We start from the raw sequence: 17,509 nt of genomic DNA, 5'->3' as shown, positions 1-17,509 counted from the left end.
GCCTCTTCTAGGAAGTTAAAGTTCTCTTTCTTGACCTGGTTGGTATTTGTCATAGATGTTTACTCCATATTTTATAAATTTTACATGTATATTTTATATATACTTCTGTGTATATACTACATTTTACAATTAAATAAACGTCATTTGAGTGAGTGAATTATTAGGAATCATTTAGTCATTGTAAATAAAGCATTTAAACACAGGAGCCTTTTAAGGATAACAACTGTCTTATTCACCTCTGTATCTGTTTCTCAGCCTAACAAATGATCTATAATAGGAGACTCACCAAATGTTTGCTGAATCAAATAAAATACACATTTTAAAATGAAAAATAATTTTATATGTATTTTAGAATTAATAATGTGATGGGTCATATGAGTGGAGACAAAAGGATATATTCATGTGATTATTTCACTTTTTTTTTTTTAGATTTATTAGCTTTTTTCTTTTTTTTTCTAAGATTTTAATTATTTATCTATTTTTTCCCCCCAAAGCCCCAGTAGATAGTTGTATGTCATAGCTGCACATCCTTCTAGTTGCTGTATGTGGGACACGGCCTCAGCATGGCCGGAGAATCGGTGTGTCGGTGCGTGCCCGGGATCCGAACCCCGGGCCGCCGGCAGCGGAGCGTGCGCACTTAACCACTAAGCCACGGGGCCGGCCCTATTAGCTTTTGTTCTTAAGAAATTTTTGTTATACATTATTGTTTATCAGTCACCATATAAGTGCATCCCTCCACCCCTTGTGCCCACGCCCCACCCTGCTAGCCCCTGGTAACCACCAAACAGTTCTATCTGTCCATGTGTTGGTTTATCTTCCACATATGAGTGAAATCATGCACTGTTTGTCTTTCTCTTTCTGGCTTATTTCCCTTTACATAATACCCTCCAGGTCCATCCACGTTGTTGCAAATGGGACGATTTTGTCTTTTTTTATGGCTGAGTAGTGTTCCATGCTATATATATACAACATCTTCTTTATCCAATCATGAGTCGAGAGACACTTGTGTTGCTTCCATGTCTTGGCTATAGTGAATAATACTGCGATGAGCATAGGGGTGCATAAGCCTCTTTGGATTGTCGATTTCAGGATCGTTGCGTAGATATCCAGTAGTGGGATAGCTGGATCATAAGGTATTTCTATTTTTAATTTTTTGAGGAATCTCCATACTGTTTTCCATAGAGGCTGCGCCAGTTTGCATTCCCACCAGCAGTGGGTTAGGGTTCCCATTTCTCCACAGCCTCTCCAGCATTTGTTGCTTTTTGTCTTGGTGATTATAGCCGTTCTAATGGGTGTAAGATGATATCTTAGTGTGGTTTTGATTTGCATTTCCCTGATGACTAGTGATGTTGAGCATCTTTTCATGTGCCTATTGGCCATCTGTATTGTCTTCTTTGGAGAAGTGTCTGTTTATTTCCTCTGCCCATTTTTTGATTGGGTTGTTTGTTTTTTTGTTATTCAGTTGTGTGAGTTCTTTATATATTATGGAGATTAATCCTTTGTCAGATATATGGTTTGCAAATATTTTTTCCCAGCTGGTGGGTTCCCTATTCATTTTGATCCTGGTTTCATTTGCTTTGTAGAAGCTCTTTAATCTGATGGAGAAGTCCCACTTGTTTATTTTTTTATTATTTTTTTTTTGTGAGGAAGATCAGCCCTGAGCTAACATCCATGCTAATCCTCCTCATTTTACTGAGGAAGACCGCCTCTGAGCTAACATCTGTTGCCAATCCTCCTCCTTTTTTTATTCCCCCCCAAAGCCCCAGTAGATAGCCGCACATCACAGTTGCACATCCTTCCAGTTGCTGCATGTGGGACATGGCCTCAGCATGGCCAGAGAAGCAGTGCGTGGGTGCGCTCCAGGGATCCAAACCCGGGGCGCCAGTAGCGGAGCACGCACACCTAACCGCTAAGCCATGGTGCCGGCCCTATTTTTTCTTTTTTCCCTTGTCTGAGTAGACATGGAATTCAAAAAGATCCCTTTATGGCTGATGACAAGTAGTGTACTACCTATATTTTCCTCCAGGAGTTTTATAGTTTCAGTCTCACCTTCAGGTCTTTGATCCATTTTGAGTTAATTTTTGTGTATGGTGAAAGAAGATAGTCTACTTTCATTCTTTTGCAAGTGGCTGTCCAGTTTTCCCAGCACCATTTATTGAAGAGACTTTCCTGTCTCCACTGTATGTCCTTAGCTCCTTTCTCAAAGATTAGCTGCCCGTAGATGTGAGGTTTTATTTCTGGACTTCCAATTCTGTTCCATTGATCTGTGTGTCTGTTTTTGTACCAGTACCATGCTGTTTTAATTACTATCGCTTTGTAGTATGTTTTGAAGTCAGGGATTGTGATGCCTCCACCCTTGTTCTTCTTTTTCAGGATTGTTTTAGCTATTCGGGGGCTTTTGTTGCCCCATATGAATGCTAGTATTCTTTGTTCTATTTCTGTGAAGAATGTCCTTGGGATTCTGATTGGGATTGCATTGAATCTGTAGATTGCTTTAGGTAGTATGGACATTTTAACAATGTTTATTTGTCCAATTCAAGTGCATGGAATATTTTTCCATTTCTTTATGTCATCCTTGAGTTCACTCAATAATGTCTCATAGTTTTCATTGTATAGGTCTTTCACTTCCTTGGTTAAATTTACTCCTAGATATTTTATTCTTTTTGTTACAATTGTAAATGGGATTGTCTTCTTGAGTTCTCTTTCTGTTAGTTTGTTGTTGGTATATAGAAATGCGACTGATTTCTGTAAGTTGATTTTGTACCCTGCCACTTGGCAGTAGTTGTTGGTTATTTCTAATAGTTTTCCAATGGATTCTTTAGGGTTTTCTATATATAAGATCATGTCATCTGCAAACAGCGAGAGTTTTACTTCTTCATTGCCTATTTGGATTCCTTTTATTCCTCTTGCTTGCCTAATTGCTCTGGCCAGAACCTCCAGGACTGTGTTGAATAAGAGTGGCAAGAGTGGGCACCCTTGTCTTGTCCCTGTTTTCAGAGGAATGGTTTTCAGTTTTTCCCCATTGAGTGTGATGTTGGCTGTGGATTTGTCATATATGGCCTTTATTATGTTAAGGTACTTTCCTTCTGTACCCATTTTGTTGAGAGTTTTTATCATAAATGGATGTTGGATCTTGTCAAAAGACTTCTCTGCATCTATTGAGATGATAATATGGTTTTTATTCCTCGTTTTGTTAATGTGGTGTATCACATTGATTGAGTTGCAGATGTTGAACCATCCATGTGTCCCTGGTATAAATCCCACTTGATCATGATGTATGATCTTTTTAATGTATTGCTGTATTCGGTTTGCCAATATTTTGTTGAGGATTTTTGCATCTATGTTCATCAGGGATATTGGTCTGTATTCCTTCTTTGTATTGTCCTTGTCTGGCTTTGGTATCAGGGTGATGTTGGCCTCGTAGAATGTTGTTGGGAAGTGTACCACCTTCCTCTATTTTTTGGAATAGTTTGAGAAGGATAGGTATTAAGTCTTCTTTGAATGTTTGGTAAAATTCTCCAGAGAAGCCATCTGGTCCTGGACTTTTATTTTTTGGGAGGTTTTTGATTAATATTTCAATCTCTTTACTTGTGATTTGTCTATTCAGGTTCTCTATCTCTTCTTGATTCAGTTTTGGGAGGTTGTATGAGTCTAGGAATTTATCCATTTCTTGTAGATTGTCCAATTTGTTGACATATGGTTTTTCATAGTATTCTCTTATAATCTTTTGTATTTCTGTGGTATCTGTTGTAATTTCTCCTTTTTCATTTCTAATTTTATTTATTTGAGCCTTCTCTCTTTTTTTCTTGGTGAGTCTGGCTAAGAGTTTGTCAATTTTGTTTGTCTTCTCAAAGAACCAGCTCTTTGTTTCATTGATCCTTTCTACTGTTTTTTTAATTTCAATTTCATTTTTTTTCTGCTCTGATGTTTATTATTTCCCTCCTTCTGCTGACTTTAGGCTTTGTTTGTTTTTCTTTTTCTAATTCTGTTAGGCATAGTTTGAGGTTGCTTGTTTGGGCTTTTTCTTGTTTGTTAAGGTGGGCTTGTATTGCTATGAGTTTCCCTCTCAGGACTGCTTTTGCTGCATCCCATATGAGTTGGTATGGTGTATTTTCATTTTCATTTGTCTCCAGATATGCTTTGATTTCATCAATGATCCATTGGTTGTTTAGTAGCATGTTGTTGAGTCTCCACAGCTTTGTCACTTTCCCAGTTTTCTCCTTGTAATTGATTTCTAACTTCAAGGCGTTGTGGTCTGAAAAGATGCTTGTTATGATTTCAATCTTCTTAAATTTATATAAGCATGCCTTGTTTCCCAACATATGGTCTATTCTTGAGAATGTTCCATGTGTGCTTGAGAAGAATGTGTAATCTGCTGTGTTTGGATGGAGTGATCTGTATATGTCTCTTAATTCCACCTCATCTAGTTTTTTGTTTACGCCCATTATTTCCTTATTGACTTTCTGTCTGGATGATCTGTCCATTGATGAGAGTGGGGTGTTACGATCCCCTACTACTATTGTGTTGTTGTTAATATCTCCTTTTAGGTTTGTTAATAGTTGCTTTATGTACCTTGGTGCTCCTGTGTTGGGTGCATATATATTTAAAAGTGATATGTCTTAGTGGAGTGTCCCTTTTATCATTATATATTGCCCCTCTTTGTCTCTCACTACCTGTTTTATCTTGAAGTCAGCTTTGTCTGATATGAGTACGGCAACACCTGCTTTTTTTTGTTTGCCATTAACTTGGAGTATTGCCTTCCATCCTTTCACTCTGAGCCTGTCTTTGTCTTTAGAGCTGAGATGTGTTTCCTGGAGGTAACATATTGTTGGGTCTTGTTTTTTAATCCATCCCACCACTCTGTGTCTTTTGATTGGAGAGTTCAGTCCATTTACATTTAGGGTAATTATTGATATATAGGGGCTTGTTGTTGTTATTTTATTGCTCTTTTTCCAGTTCTTTTGCATTTCTTTTGTTTCTCGTCCCATGTGTTTCAGACTACCAATTTAGTTTGGTAGTTCTGTATGGGAGTTCTCTTAGTTGTCTCTTTCTTTATTGCGTGTGATTCTGTTCTGATTATTTGGTTAGTGGTTACCATGAGCTTTGTATAAAAAAATCTCGTGGATGTGATTGTCCATTTTTTGATGGCCTCTTATTCCCTTAGACTAAGTCAATTTGATCCCTTTCCTCTTTCCCTTCTAAGTTATTGTTGTCACATCTTATTCCTTCTTGTGTTCTGAGTTCGTGTTTAACATGATGAGGTTATATTTATGCTTGGTGCTTACTTTCCCTTGATCTATATTTAAGTGTTTGCTAATCTATTTTGATAGGGGACTGCAATTTTTCTGGTTTTGCGGACCTATTTTCCTCCTTGTTCAAAACTTTGAATTCGCTTTCTCTTTTTTTCCTCAGGGATGAGGGCCTTCTTGAGCACTTCTTGTAGTGGGGGTCTTGTGGCAATGAACTCCCTTAGCTTTTGTTTATCTGGGATAGTTATTATTTCTCCATCATATCTGAAGGATATTTTTGCTGGATAGAGTATTCTTGGCTGAAAGTTTTTGTCCTTCAGAATTTTGAATATATCGTTCCACTCTCTCCTAGCCTGTAAAGTTTCTGTCGAGAAATCGGCTGAAAGCCTGATAGGAAATCCTTTGTATGTTATTTTTTTTGTCTAGCTGCCCTTAATATTTTTTCTTTGTCATTGACTTTTGCCAGCTTTACTATTATAAGCCTTGGAGAGGGTCTTTTCGTGTTGATATATTTAGGAGATCTGTTGATTTCATTCACTGGTATTTCCAGTTCCTTCCCCAGGTTTGAGAAGTTCTCAGGGCTGGCCCCGTGGCTTAGCGGTTAAGTGCACGCGCTCCACTGCTGGCGGCCCGGGTTCAGATCCCAGGCGTGCACTGACGCACCGCTTCTCCGGCCATGCTGAGGCCACGTCCCACATACAGCAACTAGAAGGATGTGCAACTGTGACATACAACTATCTACTGGGGCTTTGGGGGAAAAATAAACAAAATTAAAAAAATAAAAAATAAAAAAATAAATAAAACATTCATAAGCATTTAAAAAAAAAAGTTCTCAGATATTATTTCTTTGAACAAGTTCTCTGCTCCTTTTTCCCTCTCTTCTCCCTCTGGAATACCTATAATCCTTATGTTGGATTTCCTAATTGAGTCAGATATTTCTTGGAGAGTTTCTTCATTTCTTTTTAGTCTTAGTTCTCTTTTCTCCTCCATCTGGAGCATTGCTGTCCTCAATATTGCTAATTCTTTCCTCCATATTGTCAGCTCTAATGCTTAAGGCTTCCAGATTTGTCTTTATCTCCTCTATCGTGTTTTTCATCTCTAAGATTTCTGATTTTTTTTTTATAGTTTCAATCTCTTTTGTGAAGAAACTCCTGATTTCATTGAATTGTTTGTCTGTGTTTTCTTGTATTTCATTAAGCATTTTTATGATGGCTATTTTGAATTCTCTGTCATTAAGGTTATACATTTCTGTGCTTTCTGGGTTGACTTCTGGGTGCTTGTCATTTTCCTTTTGGTCTGGAGATTTAATTTATTTTTGCATGGTGCCTGACAATGTTGGCTTACTTTTCCTCATAGTAAAAATATATGGTCACAGTTTCCTCTTGCTGCTGCTGGGTGGGGGTCAGGCAGTGTGTATTCTGGCCTGCCTCAATCCCTGGGCACTCTTGTCAGCCCCTGGCTTATCTGAGGGGTGGCTGAGTGGAGGCTGCTGGGAGGGAAGCATGGGAACAGCTGGAGCTGGATCATGGGAACTGCTGAGACTGGAGCGCGGCTAGGCCGAAGCAGCTAGGGCTCAGGTGTGGGTGGGTTGAAGCAGCTGAAGCTGAAGTGCCACTGGGCCAAAGAAGCAGGGGCTGGAGCACCGCTGGGCCGAAGAAGCTGGAACTGGTGTGTGCTAAGCTGAAGAAGGAGAAGCTGGAGTGCTGCTGGGCCAAAGAATTTGGAACTGGAGTGCGGTGGGCCGAAGTTGCTGGCGCCAAGTCAGCTGGTGCCTGAGCACAGGCCAAGCTGGAGCTGCTGGAGCCAGGGGTGGGGATGGGGGGCAGTCAAGCTGAAGGAGCTGAGGCCATGGCACAGGGAAGTCAGGGAATCTGGAACTGTGGCTTGGTCCAGCAAGAGCAGCTGGGGCTGTGCTGTGGTGGGGCCTGAGCTGCCGCTGCCTCTGCTGCGGGGGCAGAGGTTCGCCTCGCTGCTGGTCGGGCCCGGGCACCTGGGGGCCGCTGCCTGTGCAGGTGGGGTGGTGACACGGCCCCTGCTTGTGGGGCCTGGGTGCCTGGGGGCCGCTGCCTCTGGGGACAGGGCTGAACTGAAGCACCACTGTGCTGAAGTGCCAGTGGGCCAGGCTGGGTGGGGGAGGGGCGCTTACTTTTGCCTCCCTGATCTCAGAGGTTTCTTACCTCCCTGTTGCTCTCTGCTCTCCTGAGGGGCTAGCTTGTTGAAATTACCCTTGCCACAGTTCCGCTCCCTCCATAGGGGGATCCCCTCAGGCTGTGAGGGGTCTTGGAGAGCACTGTTTTTCACATGGCGAGCCGCCCCTTCCCCTCCTCTGAGAGCCGCATGGTCTCAGTCTCTGGGTCACAGTCCTTGGGGAAGGAAGGGAGCTCCTCTTACCTCCTTCCACTTCCTTTGGGTATTCCAGCACCTCCATCCTTGGATGTACAGCTGCCTGGGTGCCTCAGACGTCCCCTGTGTTGTGTGAATGGCTTCTGTTGGAATATGAATGTCCTTTTTGTTGTGTCTTAGAGGGGGAGAGTTCAATGGGGGAAGCTCACTCTGCCATGATGCTGACGTCACTCCTGTGATTATGTCACTTTTGAGGAGTGACTTAAATGCATATTAATTCCTAAATTTCATGTGTTTAAAAACAATTCCCAGACCATGGCAACACAGTCTTTTAGAAATAATAATTTTGCAAATAAAAGTATCCACTGTTTTCATGTTTTATCACAGTTAATATTTTTGCCAGTGCATTTGTTCTTCTGTATAATTCATATGCTGAAGAAAAATGACTAGAGTCCATCCATCCTGATGCCATTTTCAGTGAACACAATAATTCAGATGCCAGCAATTGTAATAAGATATACAAAGAAAGAATGCTATAAACTTTACAATGTAAAAGGATAAATATAAGTAAAAATCTCAAAATACTTCCATACGAAGTCACCATGATTGCATGTCTTGAAAAAGGAAGTAAATCAAAAAAACAATTTGATCAGAAAATAAGAGAGCTAGCAAATTGCAGGCTAAACTGACCAATATATATTTCCACATTCCATAATAAAAATTAGAGTTTAAAAAATATTTTATCTAGTCTAAAATGCCATCAATTAACCATTTTTTAATGTACTACCAAGAAAGGAAAAATGCTACCAATTAAACTGACATAATGCATTCTTATCACTTAGAATTTTTATTTTATACTTATTGAAAGAGTTCTTTAGATTTATAAGATAGAGTTTTATCATATCATATTTTTTAATTCATAAAAAAGAAAATAGAAGCTAAATAAATGGGTTAAGGTATTCCTAAAACGATTTTACATTGACAGACCCACTCTTCCAAATTATTTTTGGACTCAGATATTGATGTCTGTGTTTTTCAACACAGTATGGATGGGATAGTCAATCCACCATGACCCCATGTGTCCCACGCCCTTGCAGGATATGCCAAGAATGCAAAGCCCTGACCACTGTTTACCCAGGGCATTTCTGAGGGTTGTGTTTGCTGAGGTCATGTCCCAAACAATGAGCTGGCTGACTTGCCACTCACTATAAAAGCAGGAAATCCACCAGCTCAATATTCCTCTCCTGAACACAACCCACTTCGTCCATCTAGCCACCTGTGTTGCCCTGTGGGAACTGGGAGATACGGGGAACCTCATGGACATCTTACAGCCACTCTGCTTACTGCTTTTGCCTTGAGAAATAAAGTCCTTTGTCTCTAACCCCAGAAGTCTCATGTTTTCTGCCAGCATCCATGAAAGAGTAACAGGAGAGCTTGTTAGCTTGCTAGTAGGGTAAAATCCCAAACTCTTCATAGACTCTGAAAATAACTTATGACCATCAAGAATGTTGGTGATGAGGCATTTCTTAAGAGTGTTCTACTCTACTAATGACTCAGAAATTTTCTGCCAAGCTGCTGACAGCCGTTCTGCAAGTTTTGATGCAGATGCACAGGGAATTACTGCCACATGGCTGACAACTCTTGTAAAAATCTTCCCAGTTTGAGATGTTAAAATAGGAAGTGCATCTCAGAAAGGATGAAATACAGTACTTGGAATAATGGATATTTTTTGTTGATTCAGACCTGTTCTTCAGCTTCCTGACAACAACCTGATTTGGGGTATCTAATTATAATGAATATTTAAATCTATCCATTCCTTTTCTCTTTTGCCTTCCTAACAGGAACCCAATTTCATTAAACTATCTTCCCCCCCCCCCCCCAAATAAACCAGAGTAGGTCCTCAAAGGTAAAAGCCAATCAGAACAACTTGCACATCCTCACAGTGTTTGTGTTTCACGAAATCTGAGACATTATATTCAGGGCATGTGACTCAGTCGAGGTGAATGAGATGTGAGGGGAGGTGGACTTATGAGAAAGAAACTTCTTTACTCTTCTGATAAATCCATCAAGAGAGATATTCTTTCTCAGGATGATTATGGCTTGCCAGCCTTAAGTCAAGTCAGTGGTGTCCGGAGCCCCCTGATACTGGGTTTCAAGAGCTGACTTAAATTTTCAGGAAATTTGTGAGCTGGTTGTCAGGCTTTAACTTGAAATCAGTCATGGTGGAAAAATTTACTCCACAGAAATTGGCAAATGCTATAAATCATGGCTTCTCCCCCACCCCCTAGAGCAGGTTGTTAAATACTTACCAATATGCCACTGCCTTAAGTTCCATCTGGCCCTGTTAGTTGGCTGGGGTGGGGTGACACAGGAGGACAGGGTTATGTACTATTAATATGGCTGCTAAGGTCCACCTCTGAGTGTGTAGAGCAGCAGTTCTTAAAGAGAGGGTCTGCTAAGCCAGCACCCAAAAGATGCCTTGTACTTAGAATCTGCCACAAGGAGCTCACTTTACATTTCCTGAATCTGTCCTACTTTTATTCCATACGATGTAACTGAACTCATAATCTTCCTCTACTTCTCTATCAAAATCCTATTCATCCTTTAGAAATGAATCTATTTGGGAGCCAATAGAGAATCCTTTTTTTCTTGGTCAGCAGAATTTTATTTTTGTTTAAATGGTACCTTTCAATATATATTTTTTCAAAAAACAAACTTTTAGCTGAAATAACATACAGAAAAGTACATAAATCATAGGATAAGTTTTCTCAAAGTGAACTCACTTGTTTAACTACTATCGGCATCAAAACACAGAACCTTACTTAAAACTACCAATAGTCTTTCCCATATCTTGTCCTGATAGGCAAGGTATTGGGGCCTGGTCTTAGTATTTGACCTACTTTTTTCTTCTACATGGGTTGTCTTTTTCCTTCCTTCCTTTCTTTGTGAAAGTAGAAGTAACAACTCCAATTGCCATTTAAACAAGAAGAGAATTTAGGACTTGAAATTAAAAGGATGCATGTTACGACAGTGTTATTACACTTATCTAAAGATAAAGACCAAACAGTGGCTTGGTAGACTATCAGGGCATCCCTGTGAAGTTCCTTATCTATCAAGTTACACAATTGTCCTGGGTCCACTTTCTGAAGTAGAGCCTTGGAAAAGAAATCATAGGATGGTGCTTTGGGATGACATATGGATCCATAGTGCTTGCTATGAGAAATAAAGTCCTTTGTCTCTGACAACTCTGGCAACTCCAACCGATTGTGCAATTCAGTTTAATAATTTCCATTGAACTGGAAGGCTGTCTGTCAAAATGGCTCTGGCCACTTACTCATTGTCTGCCCAAGTATGTGATAAATTGACCCTCCAACTGACGAACAAAGGGAGACATACTTAAAATACAAAATGGCTGCATTTCAGGTGACAGGGAAAGTCCGGGATTAGCCGTTGCCATTGCAATCTTGCAACTCACCTTGTCACAGTGATTAGGTTGTAAATGATGCTCAACTAAAGCCTAAAATAATCAATGCATTTTTTTTTTAGGCCAAGTGATTGACTCAAGGTGGATATGTGACTTAAGGTATTCTAATCAGAGTGAAGCCCAGGTTGAGGAAATAAAAGATCTTTCTTTTCTGGATGTTGGGGTGTGACAGTGTAAGGTCTGGGACATCTGTAGCCCTTTTGCTACCATAACAGAGATGATATTTTTAAAGAACATTTTGAGGGCTGGCCCTGTGGCTTAGCGGTTAAGTGCTCACGCTCTGCTGCTGGCGGCCCAGGTTCAGATCCCGGGCGCGCACCGACGCACCGCTTCTCCGGCCATGCTGAGGCTGCGTTCCACACACAGCAACTAGGAGGATGTGCAGCTATGACATACAACTATCTACTGGGGCTTTGGGGGAAAAATAAATAAATAAATAAAATTAAAAATAAAAAAAGAAAGAAAGAAGCACTAGAAAATGTGTGTGTGTGTATTTCTACAGGGATTTGACCTTATGCAATTAGGAGAGCTGGTTTAAGCAGTCTTTGTAAGGCTGTTGTCTTTGCAACAGATGCTGGAGCTTGAAGTTCATAGAGCAGTCAGGCAACAAGAGAAGATGGCTGCAAAGTAGAAGAGAGTAAGGACAAGCTGGGACCTGCAAGCATGAGCTGGAGCTCATGAGGATTATCCAAAACCCATGTCAGTTCTTGTTCCTTCTGACTTTGGTGGTATTGGTGTCCTGCAGAAGCTAGAGCCTTCTTCATGGAGCTAAATGCTACAGCTGGTCCAGGAGCTGGAGACTCTGCAGGAGGATCCAAGGGAACTTAGAGCAGCTGCAAGCCCTGCCACTGCTTCACAACAACGAGGTAAACCAGCAGATAAGTGACCACGTATGTGAGCTACAAGATGGCTGCTACTTCACTTCTGCCCTTCAAATCCCCCATAAGAAGTTCTCTTGTGGCCTATTCTAGGTAGAAACATACACAGAAAGGAATTCTGGAAAATGTAATTCATCCTAGCCAAGTTGATACATTACAAAGCCACCACACTACCCATTCATTGAATCAGTGACATTCACCCCTCTATGGAGAAGACAGATACCACCTAGAACAAAGACTTTGTTTTCAGCTTCAAGTCTTCAAGCAAAATTATTTGATTATTTAGTGAGACAACTGTCTAAACAGTTCAGCTTTATTCACAGAGAAAGGGGCTCTCTAAATTTCTTGTTATATATCAAACTCAAAGCATTAAAGTCTGAATATGGAGATTTACCATAAGCCACAATGCAGGGGTAATTCACAGAGGACTCAGAATACATGTAAGAGAAGTACTATCCAGGCAAGAAGAGGAATAAGAAAGCCTTCCGGCTTAGTGGAAACAAGGAATCAGATATGCGTGTATTTTAACGTAAAATCTCATGGGGGTAGGGTTGAAAGCAGAGTAGCTTTTCCCAGCTATTGGAAAAGATCGTCCCTTGGGACGCTTCTCCATCCCCAATTTGGAGTGATCCCAGTAAAATAAAACAACATGTGAGAGTTGGGGAAAGGAGCTGAGTCATCATTCCTGACCTGCTCTCAGTTCTTATATCCAGTTCAAGGGACATAATGTTCTCACGTGCTCTGAAGGAGTTGAGAGCAAAAGGACGCCACTGTGAAGGCAACAGAATGGAAAGACGAAGGATGTATCTGAGTCTTCATGGTCATTGTAGCATCATCGAGGGAAAAATTAGAGACTTACTAGCTAGCACAGTAGACACCAATGCAAGAGACCCAGGAGCAAACATCAATATCCTGAAGCAGTGATGGATAAGCATACAGAAAACAAAGTTTGAGTACAATCACTCTTTCCTCCATTGCTTTCAGGATAGGAAGCCCCTCCTACTACTATCATTATGAATCTACCTTATAGATTAGGTAGAATGAGAAGAAGAAAATCTGCAAGATAGAGAATTTATTTGAAAGGGACTTGACCAAAGAAGAAATGGAAGTACTATTAATTGTCAAAGTAAAGACTTTCCCTGCTACACATTGGGGTGGAGGCTCATGAAGGATGTTCAGTTATAGGAAAAAATTTTTAACTACATTTTCCTTGTAAAATGAGTGTAAATTTGCCATCTTTTTGCTTTATCACAAAAGAAGCCAGCTGGAAGACAAAGGGCAGAATGAAGAGAATTAGAGAAAAATGGAACAAGAGCCCTGCCTAAACAAAACTTGTAAGAAACCTGCTGGACTCCTGTGTTAATAAGCCAATCAACTTCTTTTATTGTTAAATCCAGTTTGTGTGAGGTTTTCTGTTTCTGAAGATCTTTATTAGGCCTAAAGACAAGCAATTTAAATCAGCCAGTAAGTCACAGAGCTGGGAATTGAACACAGGATGTCTAACATCCAAAGCTGGTCTCTTAATCACTACACCATAATGCCATTCATTAGGTGGTGTTTGCTGAATCTGAAATCACTTGCTACTCAAAGTATGGTCCAAGGACCAGCAGCATTGGCATCACTTGGGAGCGTCTTAGGACAGCAGATCTCACAGCCCCACCTACCCCAGACCTACTGAATCAGAATCTGCATTTTAACAAGATTCCCAGGTGATTCATATATACATTAAAGTTTGAGAAATACCATTTTGTCATTCTTTGGGTTCTTACAGCATGTTCCTTATTCATTGCTAGTTAAATACTCATCTATCTCCTCACCAAACCCGTGATATCCTTAAAGGCAAGAAAAATGTATTATTATTTTTTGAATTCTAACCACCTGTGATAAAAACTGCTAATTGTCCACCAAAATCATTATTTCAGTCTTACTGGGTACATTGCTAAACTACATTTCCCAGCCTCCCTTGCACTTTGATGTGACCATGTGACTAAGTTCTGTCCAATGCAACAAAAGCAGAAATATCGTGTATTATTTCTGGGCCCAGGTCTTAAGACTGTGGGCAGGGGGCCAGCCCCCTGGCGAAGTGGTTAAATGTGCGCACTCTCCTGCTGGCAGCCCGGGTTCGGATCCCAGGTGCCCACTGATGCACCGCTTGTCAGGCCATGCATGTGTTGGTGTCCTACATAAACTGTAGGAAGATCAGCACGGATGTTAGCTCAGGGCCAGTCTTCCTCAGCAAAAAGAGGAGGATTGGCGTGGATGTTAGCTCAGGGGTGATCTTCCTCACACACACGAAAAAAGACTGTGGGCATGCTTTCTCTTTTTCCCATTCCCTTAGGCTGGAATCCACTGTGACCCAGTCTTGATTATGCAACAAGACGTTGGAGAATGACAGAGCAAGTATCTCAAAGGAACCTGGACCTCTGAATAATTGTGTGGAGCAGAGATACTCTACCAAACGAATCACTCACCTTTTAACAGTTACACAAAAGAGAAATAAATGTCTATGTTCTTTAGACCACTGATTTATTGTAGAGGCTTTTTGATAACAGCAGCCTAGTCTTACCCTAAATAATTCACCACTCCATCTTATAATAGACCTCAGCTTATAATGATTCCCCTTGTGGAGGGAGAACGTCCTCAGATACACACAGACCAGCCCTCAGCAGCCATTTCTGTACTATGTGATCCTAGCCGTAGCTGATTTATCCAGGAGTGGATCTCTTAGCCAAACTGCACCATTTGCATTTTCTCTCCAAGAGATTTACAATTTTGAACCAAGACAGAGATTGAGAATAATTGGAGCTGAGTTATGCTAATGGCAAGGCTTTAATGCTGCACTGTGCAATACAGGAGCCACTAGCCCCATGTGGCTATTTGAATTTAATTAAAATAAAATTTAAGGGGCTGGCCCCGTGGCTTAGCGGTTAAGCGCGCGTGCTCCGCTGCTGGCGGCCCGGGTTCGGATCCCGGGCGTGCACTGTTTCTCTGGCCATGCTGAGGCCGCGTCCCACATACAGCAACTAGAAGGATGTGCAGCTATGACATACAACTATCTATTGGGGCTTTGGGGGAAAAAAATAAATAAATAAAATCTTTAAAATAAATAAATAAATAAAATTTAAGGGACCAGCCCGGTGGCGCAGCAGTTAAGTGCACGCGCTCCAGTTCGGCAGCCCGGGGTTCATAGGTTTGGATCTCAGGTGCACACTAACGCACTGCTTGTCAAGCCATGCTGTGGCGTCATCCCACATAAAGTAGAGGAAGATGGGCACAGATGTTAGCCCAGGGCCAATGTTCCTCAGCAAAAAGAAGAGGACTGGCATCAGATGTTAGCTCAGGGCTAGTCTTCCTCACAAAGAAAAAACAAAAAACAAAATAAAATAAAATAAAATTTAAAAATCCGTGTCTCAGTTGCACTAGGTACATTTCAGGTGCTCAATACCATTTATGGCTAATGGCTACCATATTGGACAGAGTAGGCATAGAACATTTTCACTAACACAGAAATTTCTACTGGACAGCACTGCTATAGATAGAATGTGCATGATCTGTCCTGGTTCCAGTCCTTTCCAAAGATTGGTTGTTGAAACCATTCCTTAGATTCTGTGGGATACACCAGAATTTCTACAATAAATTCCCTCTTTTGCTCAAGCTAGTCAGATTTTATTTTATTATCTGCTACCAAAAGGACCTCAGTTATTATGTACCTGGCATTATAACTATAAATATGAAACACTGAATCTGATGGCAGCATTCTCAGGCTTACTTTTATTTGACTTTACAGATTTTCACATGGTCGACCAACCCTTCCTAGACTCTTCCTTCCTAGGCTTTCATGACACCACTCTCTTGGTTCTCTTCCATCCCTCTGACATGCTCATAAGAATTGGTATTCTCCACTCAACTCTCATTCATCTATATATATATATTTTTGTGTGTGTGAGGAAGATAAGCCCTGAGCTAACATCCATGCCAATCCTCCTCTTTTTGCTGAGGAAGACTGGCCCTGGGCTAACATCCATGCCCATCTTCCTCCACTTTATATGGGATGCAGCCACAGCATGACCTGACAAGCGGTGCATCGGTGTGTGCGCCCCAGATCCGGCCTGGGGCTGCCAACAGCAGAGAGCAAGCACTTAACTGATATGCCTGGGGGCCGGCCCCAATCAATATATATTAAAGAGAGGAGACCTTCAAAAAGTGCAGGGCAGGCTGAAGGAGAGACTGACACTTAGGTTATATATTTTATATCTACAGTTCTCCCATTGGTCTTCTGAACCACGTGTCTAATTGTTCACTAGATAATTCCACCTGGAAGTCCACAGGCACCACAAAATGGATGTGCTTCAAACTGAACTATTCCTTGCTTAAATATTTCTGATCCCCTCATCTCCCAAATAGAGAAAATGCATTCTGCAAATATTGCTATCATGGAATTTATCATTGCACTGTAATTTAAGTGTCTACGAATCTCTTTTGAAAAGGGACAACATTGTCTTCCCCTCTTTATACCTAGCAGTGTCTGACACATATTAGGCATTCAATAATCTTTATTTTAGCAAATTGTAGTCACTCCTATAAATTTTCAAAGAATAAATAAATGTACGGAGCAGTCAACTCCAGAGTTACATCAATACCTTTAGATCTGGTGGCCATACTGCTAAACCAGCCCCAGTTATCCCATTATTATCACATCTTAAGACCTAGAAATGGGAAGACAGGAAATTGTGAGAATAGGTTAGGATTTCGTAGCGAATTTTTCTACTTGAGACTTTTTGTGCTAACTATAGCAAGATTTACTTAAGGCGTTCGTGACTTTGGATGGACTTGAACCACCTCACTTCTATAACAAAGGGTGCTGAGCTGCCAGTATCCCAGCTGTCACTTATCCCACAGAGACACAGGGATAGTTGTGATTTATAAGCTGCCAGAAGTCCTCCTGCCCGGTATCCTTTGTTTGCTAAGAGAAACCAACCTGATAGCTCTCCAACTGACAGGCCTGGGCGATTTACTCCGCAGAGCATACCGAGCCTAGCCAGGGGTAACAAGCCAAAATGCCTTCAAAACCCAGGCCGTGACATAAACGTGTGAAGAGGAGAGCGGATAGGGAGACGGAGAGCATGCCACTGCCTAACGCATTCAAATGTAAGCTACAGGAAAACGCTTTTCCGGGCCAAACATAGCCCTAGATCTGCTTGTTCGTGACCCCTGCTCCCCATCAGTCGGCTGGCCCAGGACAGGGGCGAAGGCAGCGAAAATAGTGTGGTAAATAGTCGCTAGAATAGCCAGTTTAGACACGCTTTCCTCAGGGCTGTAAGTTGCCCCCTTGATCTGTGGAGGGCAGTGTACAACCCCTTTATTTTGGGGTCTGTGGAGGTTTCCACTAGGGAGGTGACATCCCGTGAATGACACGTTAGTCAGTATTAAACGGTTTCCTGGAAAGCGCCGCACAGAGTCTGGGCACTCAACAGGCGTGCGTCTGAGGAACGCTCAGGGGAGGTGGATCCCGAAGGACCGGCCGAAGCCGAAGAAGAGACGCGGAGGGGCGGCGG

Source organism: Ceratotherium simum, chromosome 18 (assembly GCF_057802395.1).
Source record: "Ceratotherium simum simum isolate JZ-2026a chromosome 18, ASM5780239v1, whole genome shotgun sequence".
Taxonomy (NCBI): Eukaryota; Metazoa; Chordata; class Mammalia; order Perissodactyla; family Rhinocerotidae; genus Ceratotherium; species Ceratotherium simum.
The sequence above is the reverse complement of the archived record's forward strand: the minus strand, read 5'-3'. Positions refer to the sequence as shown.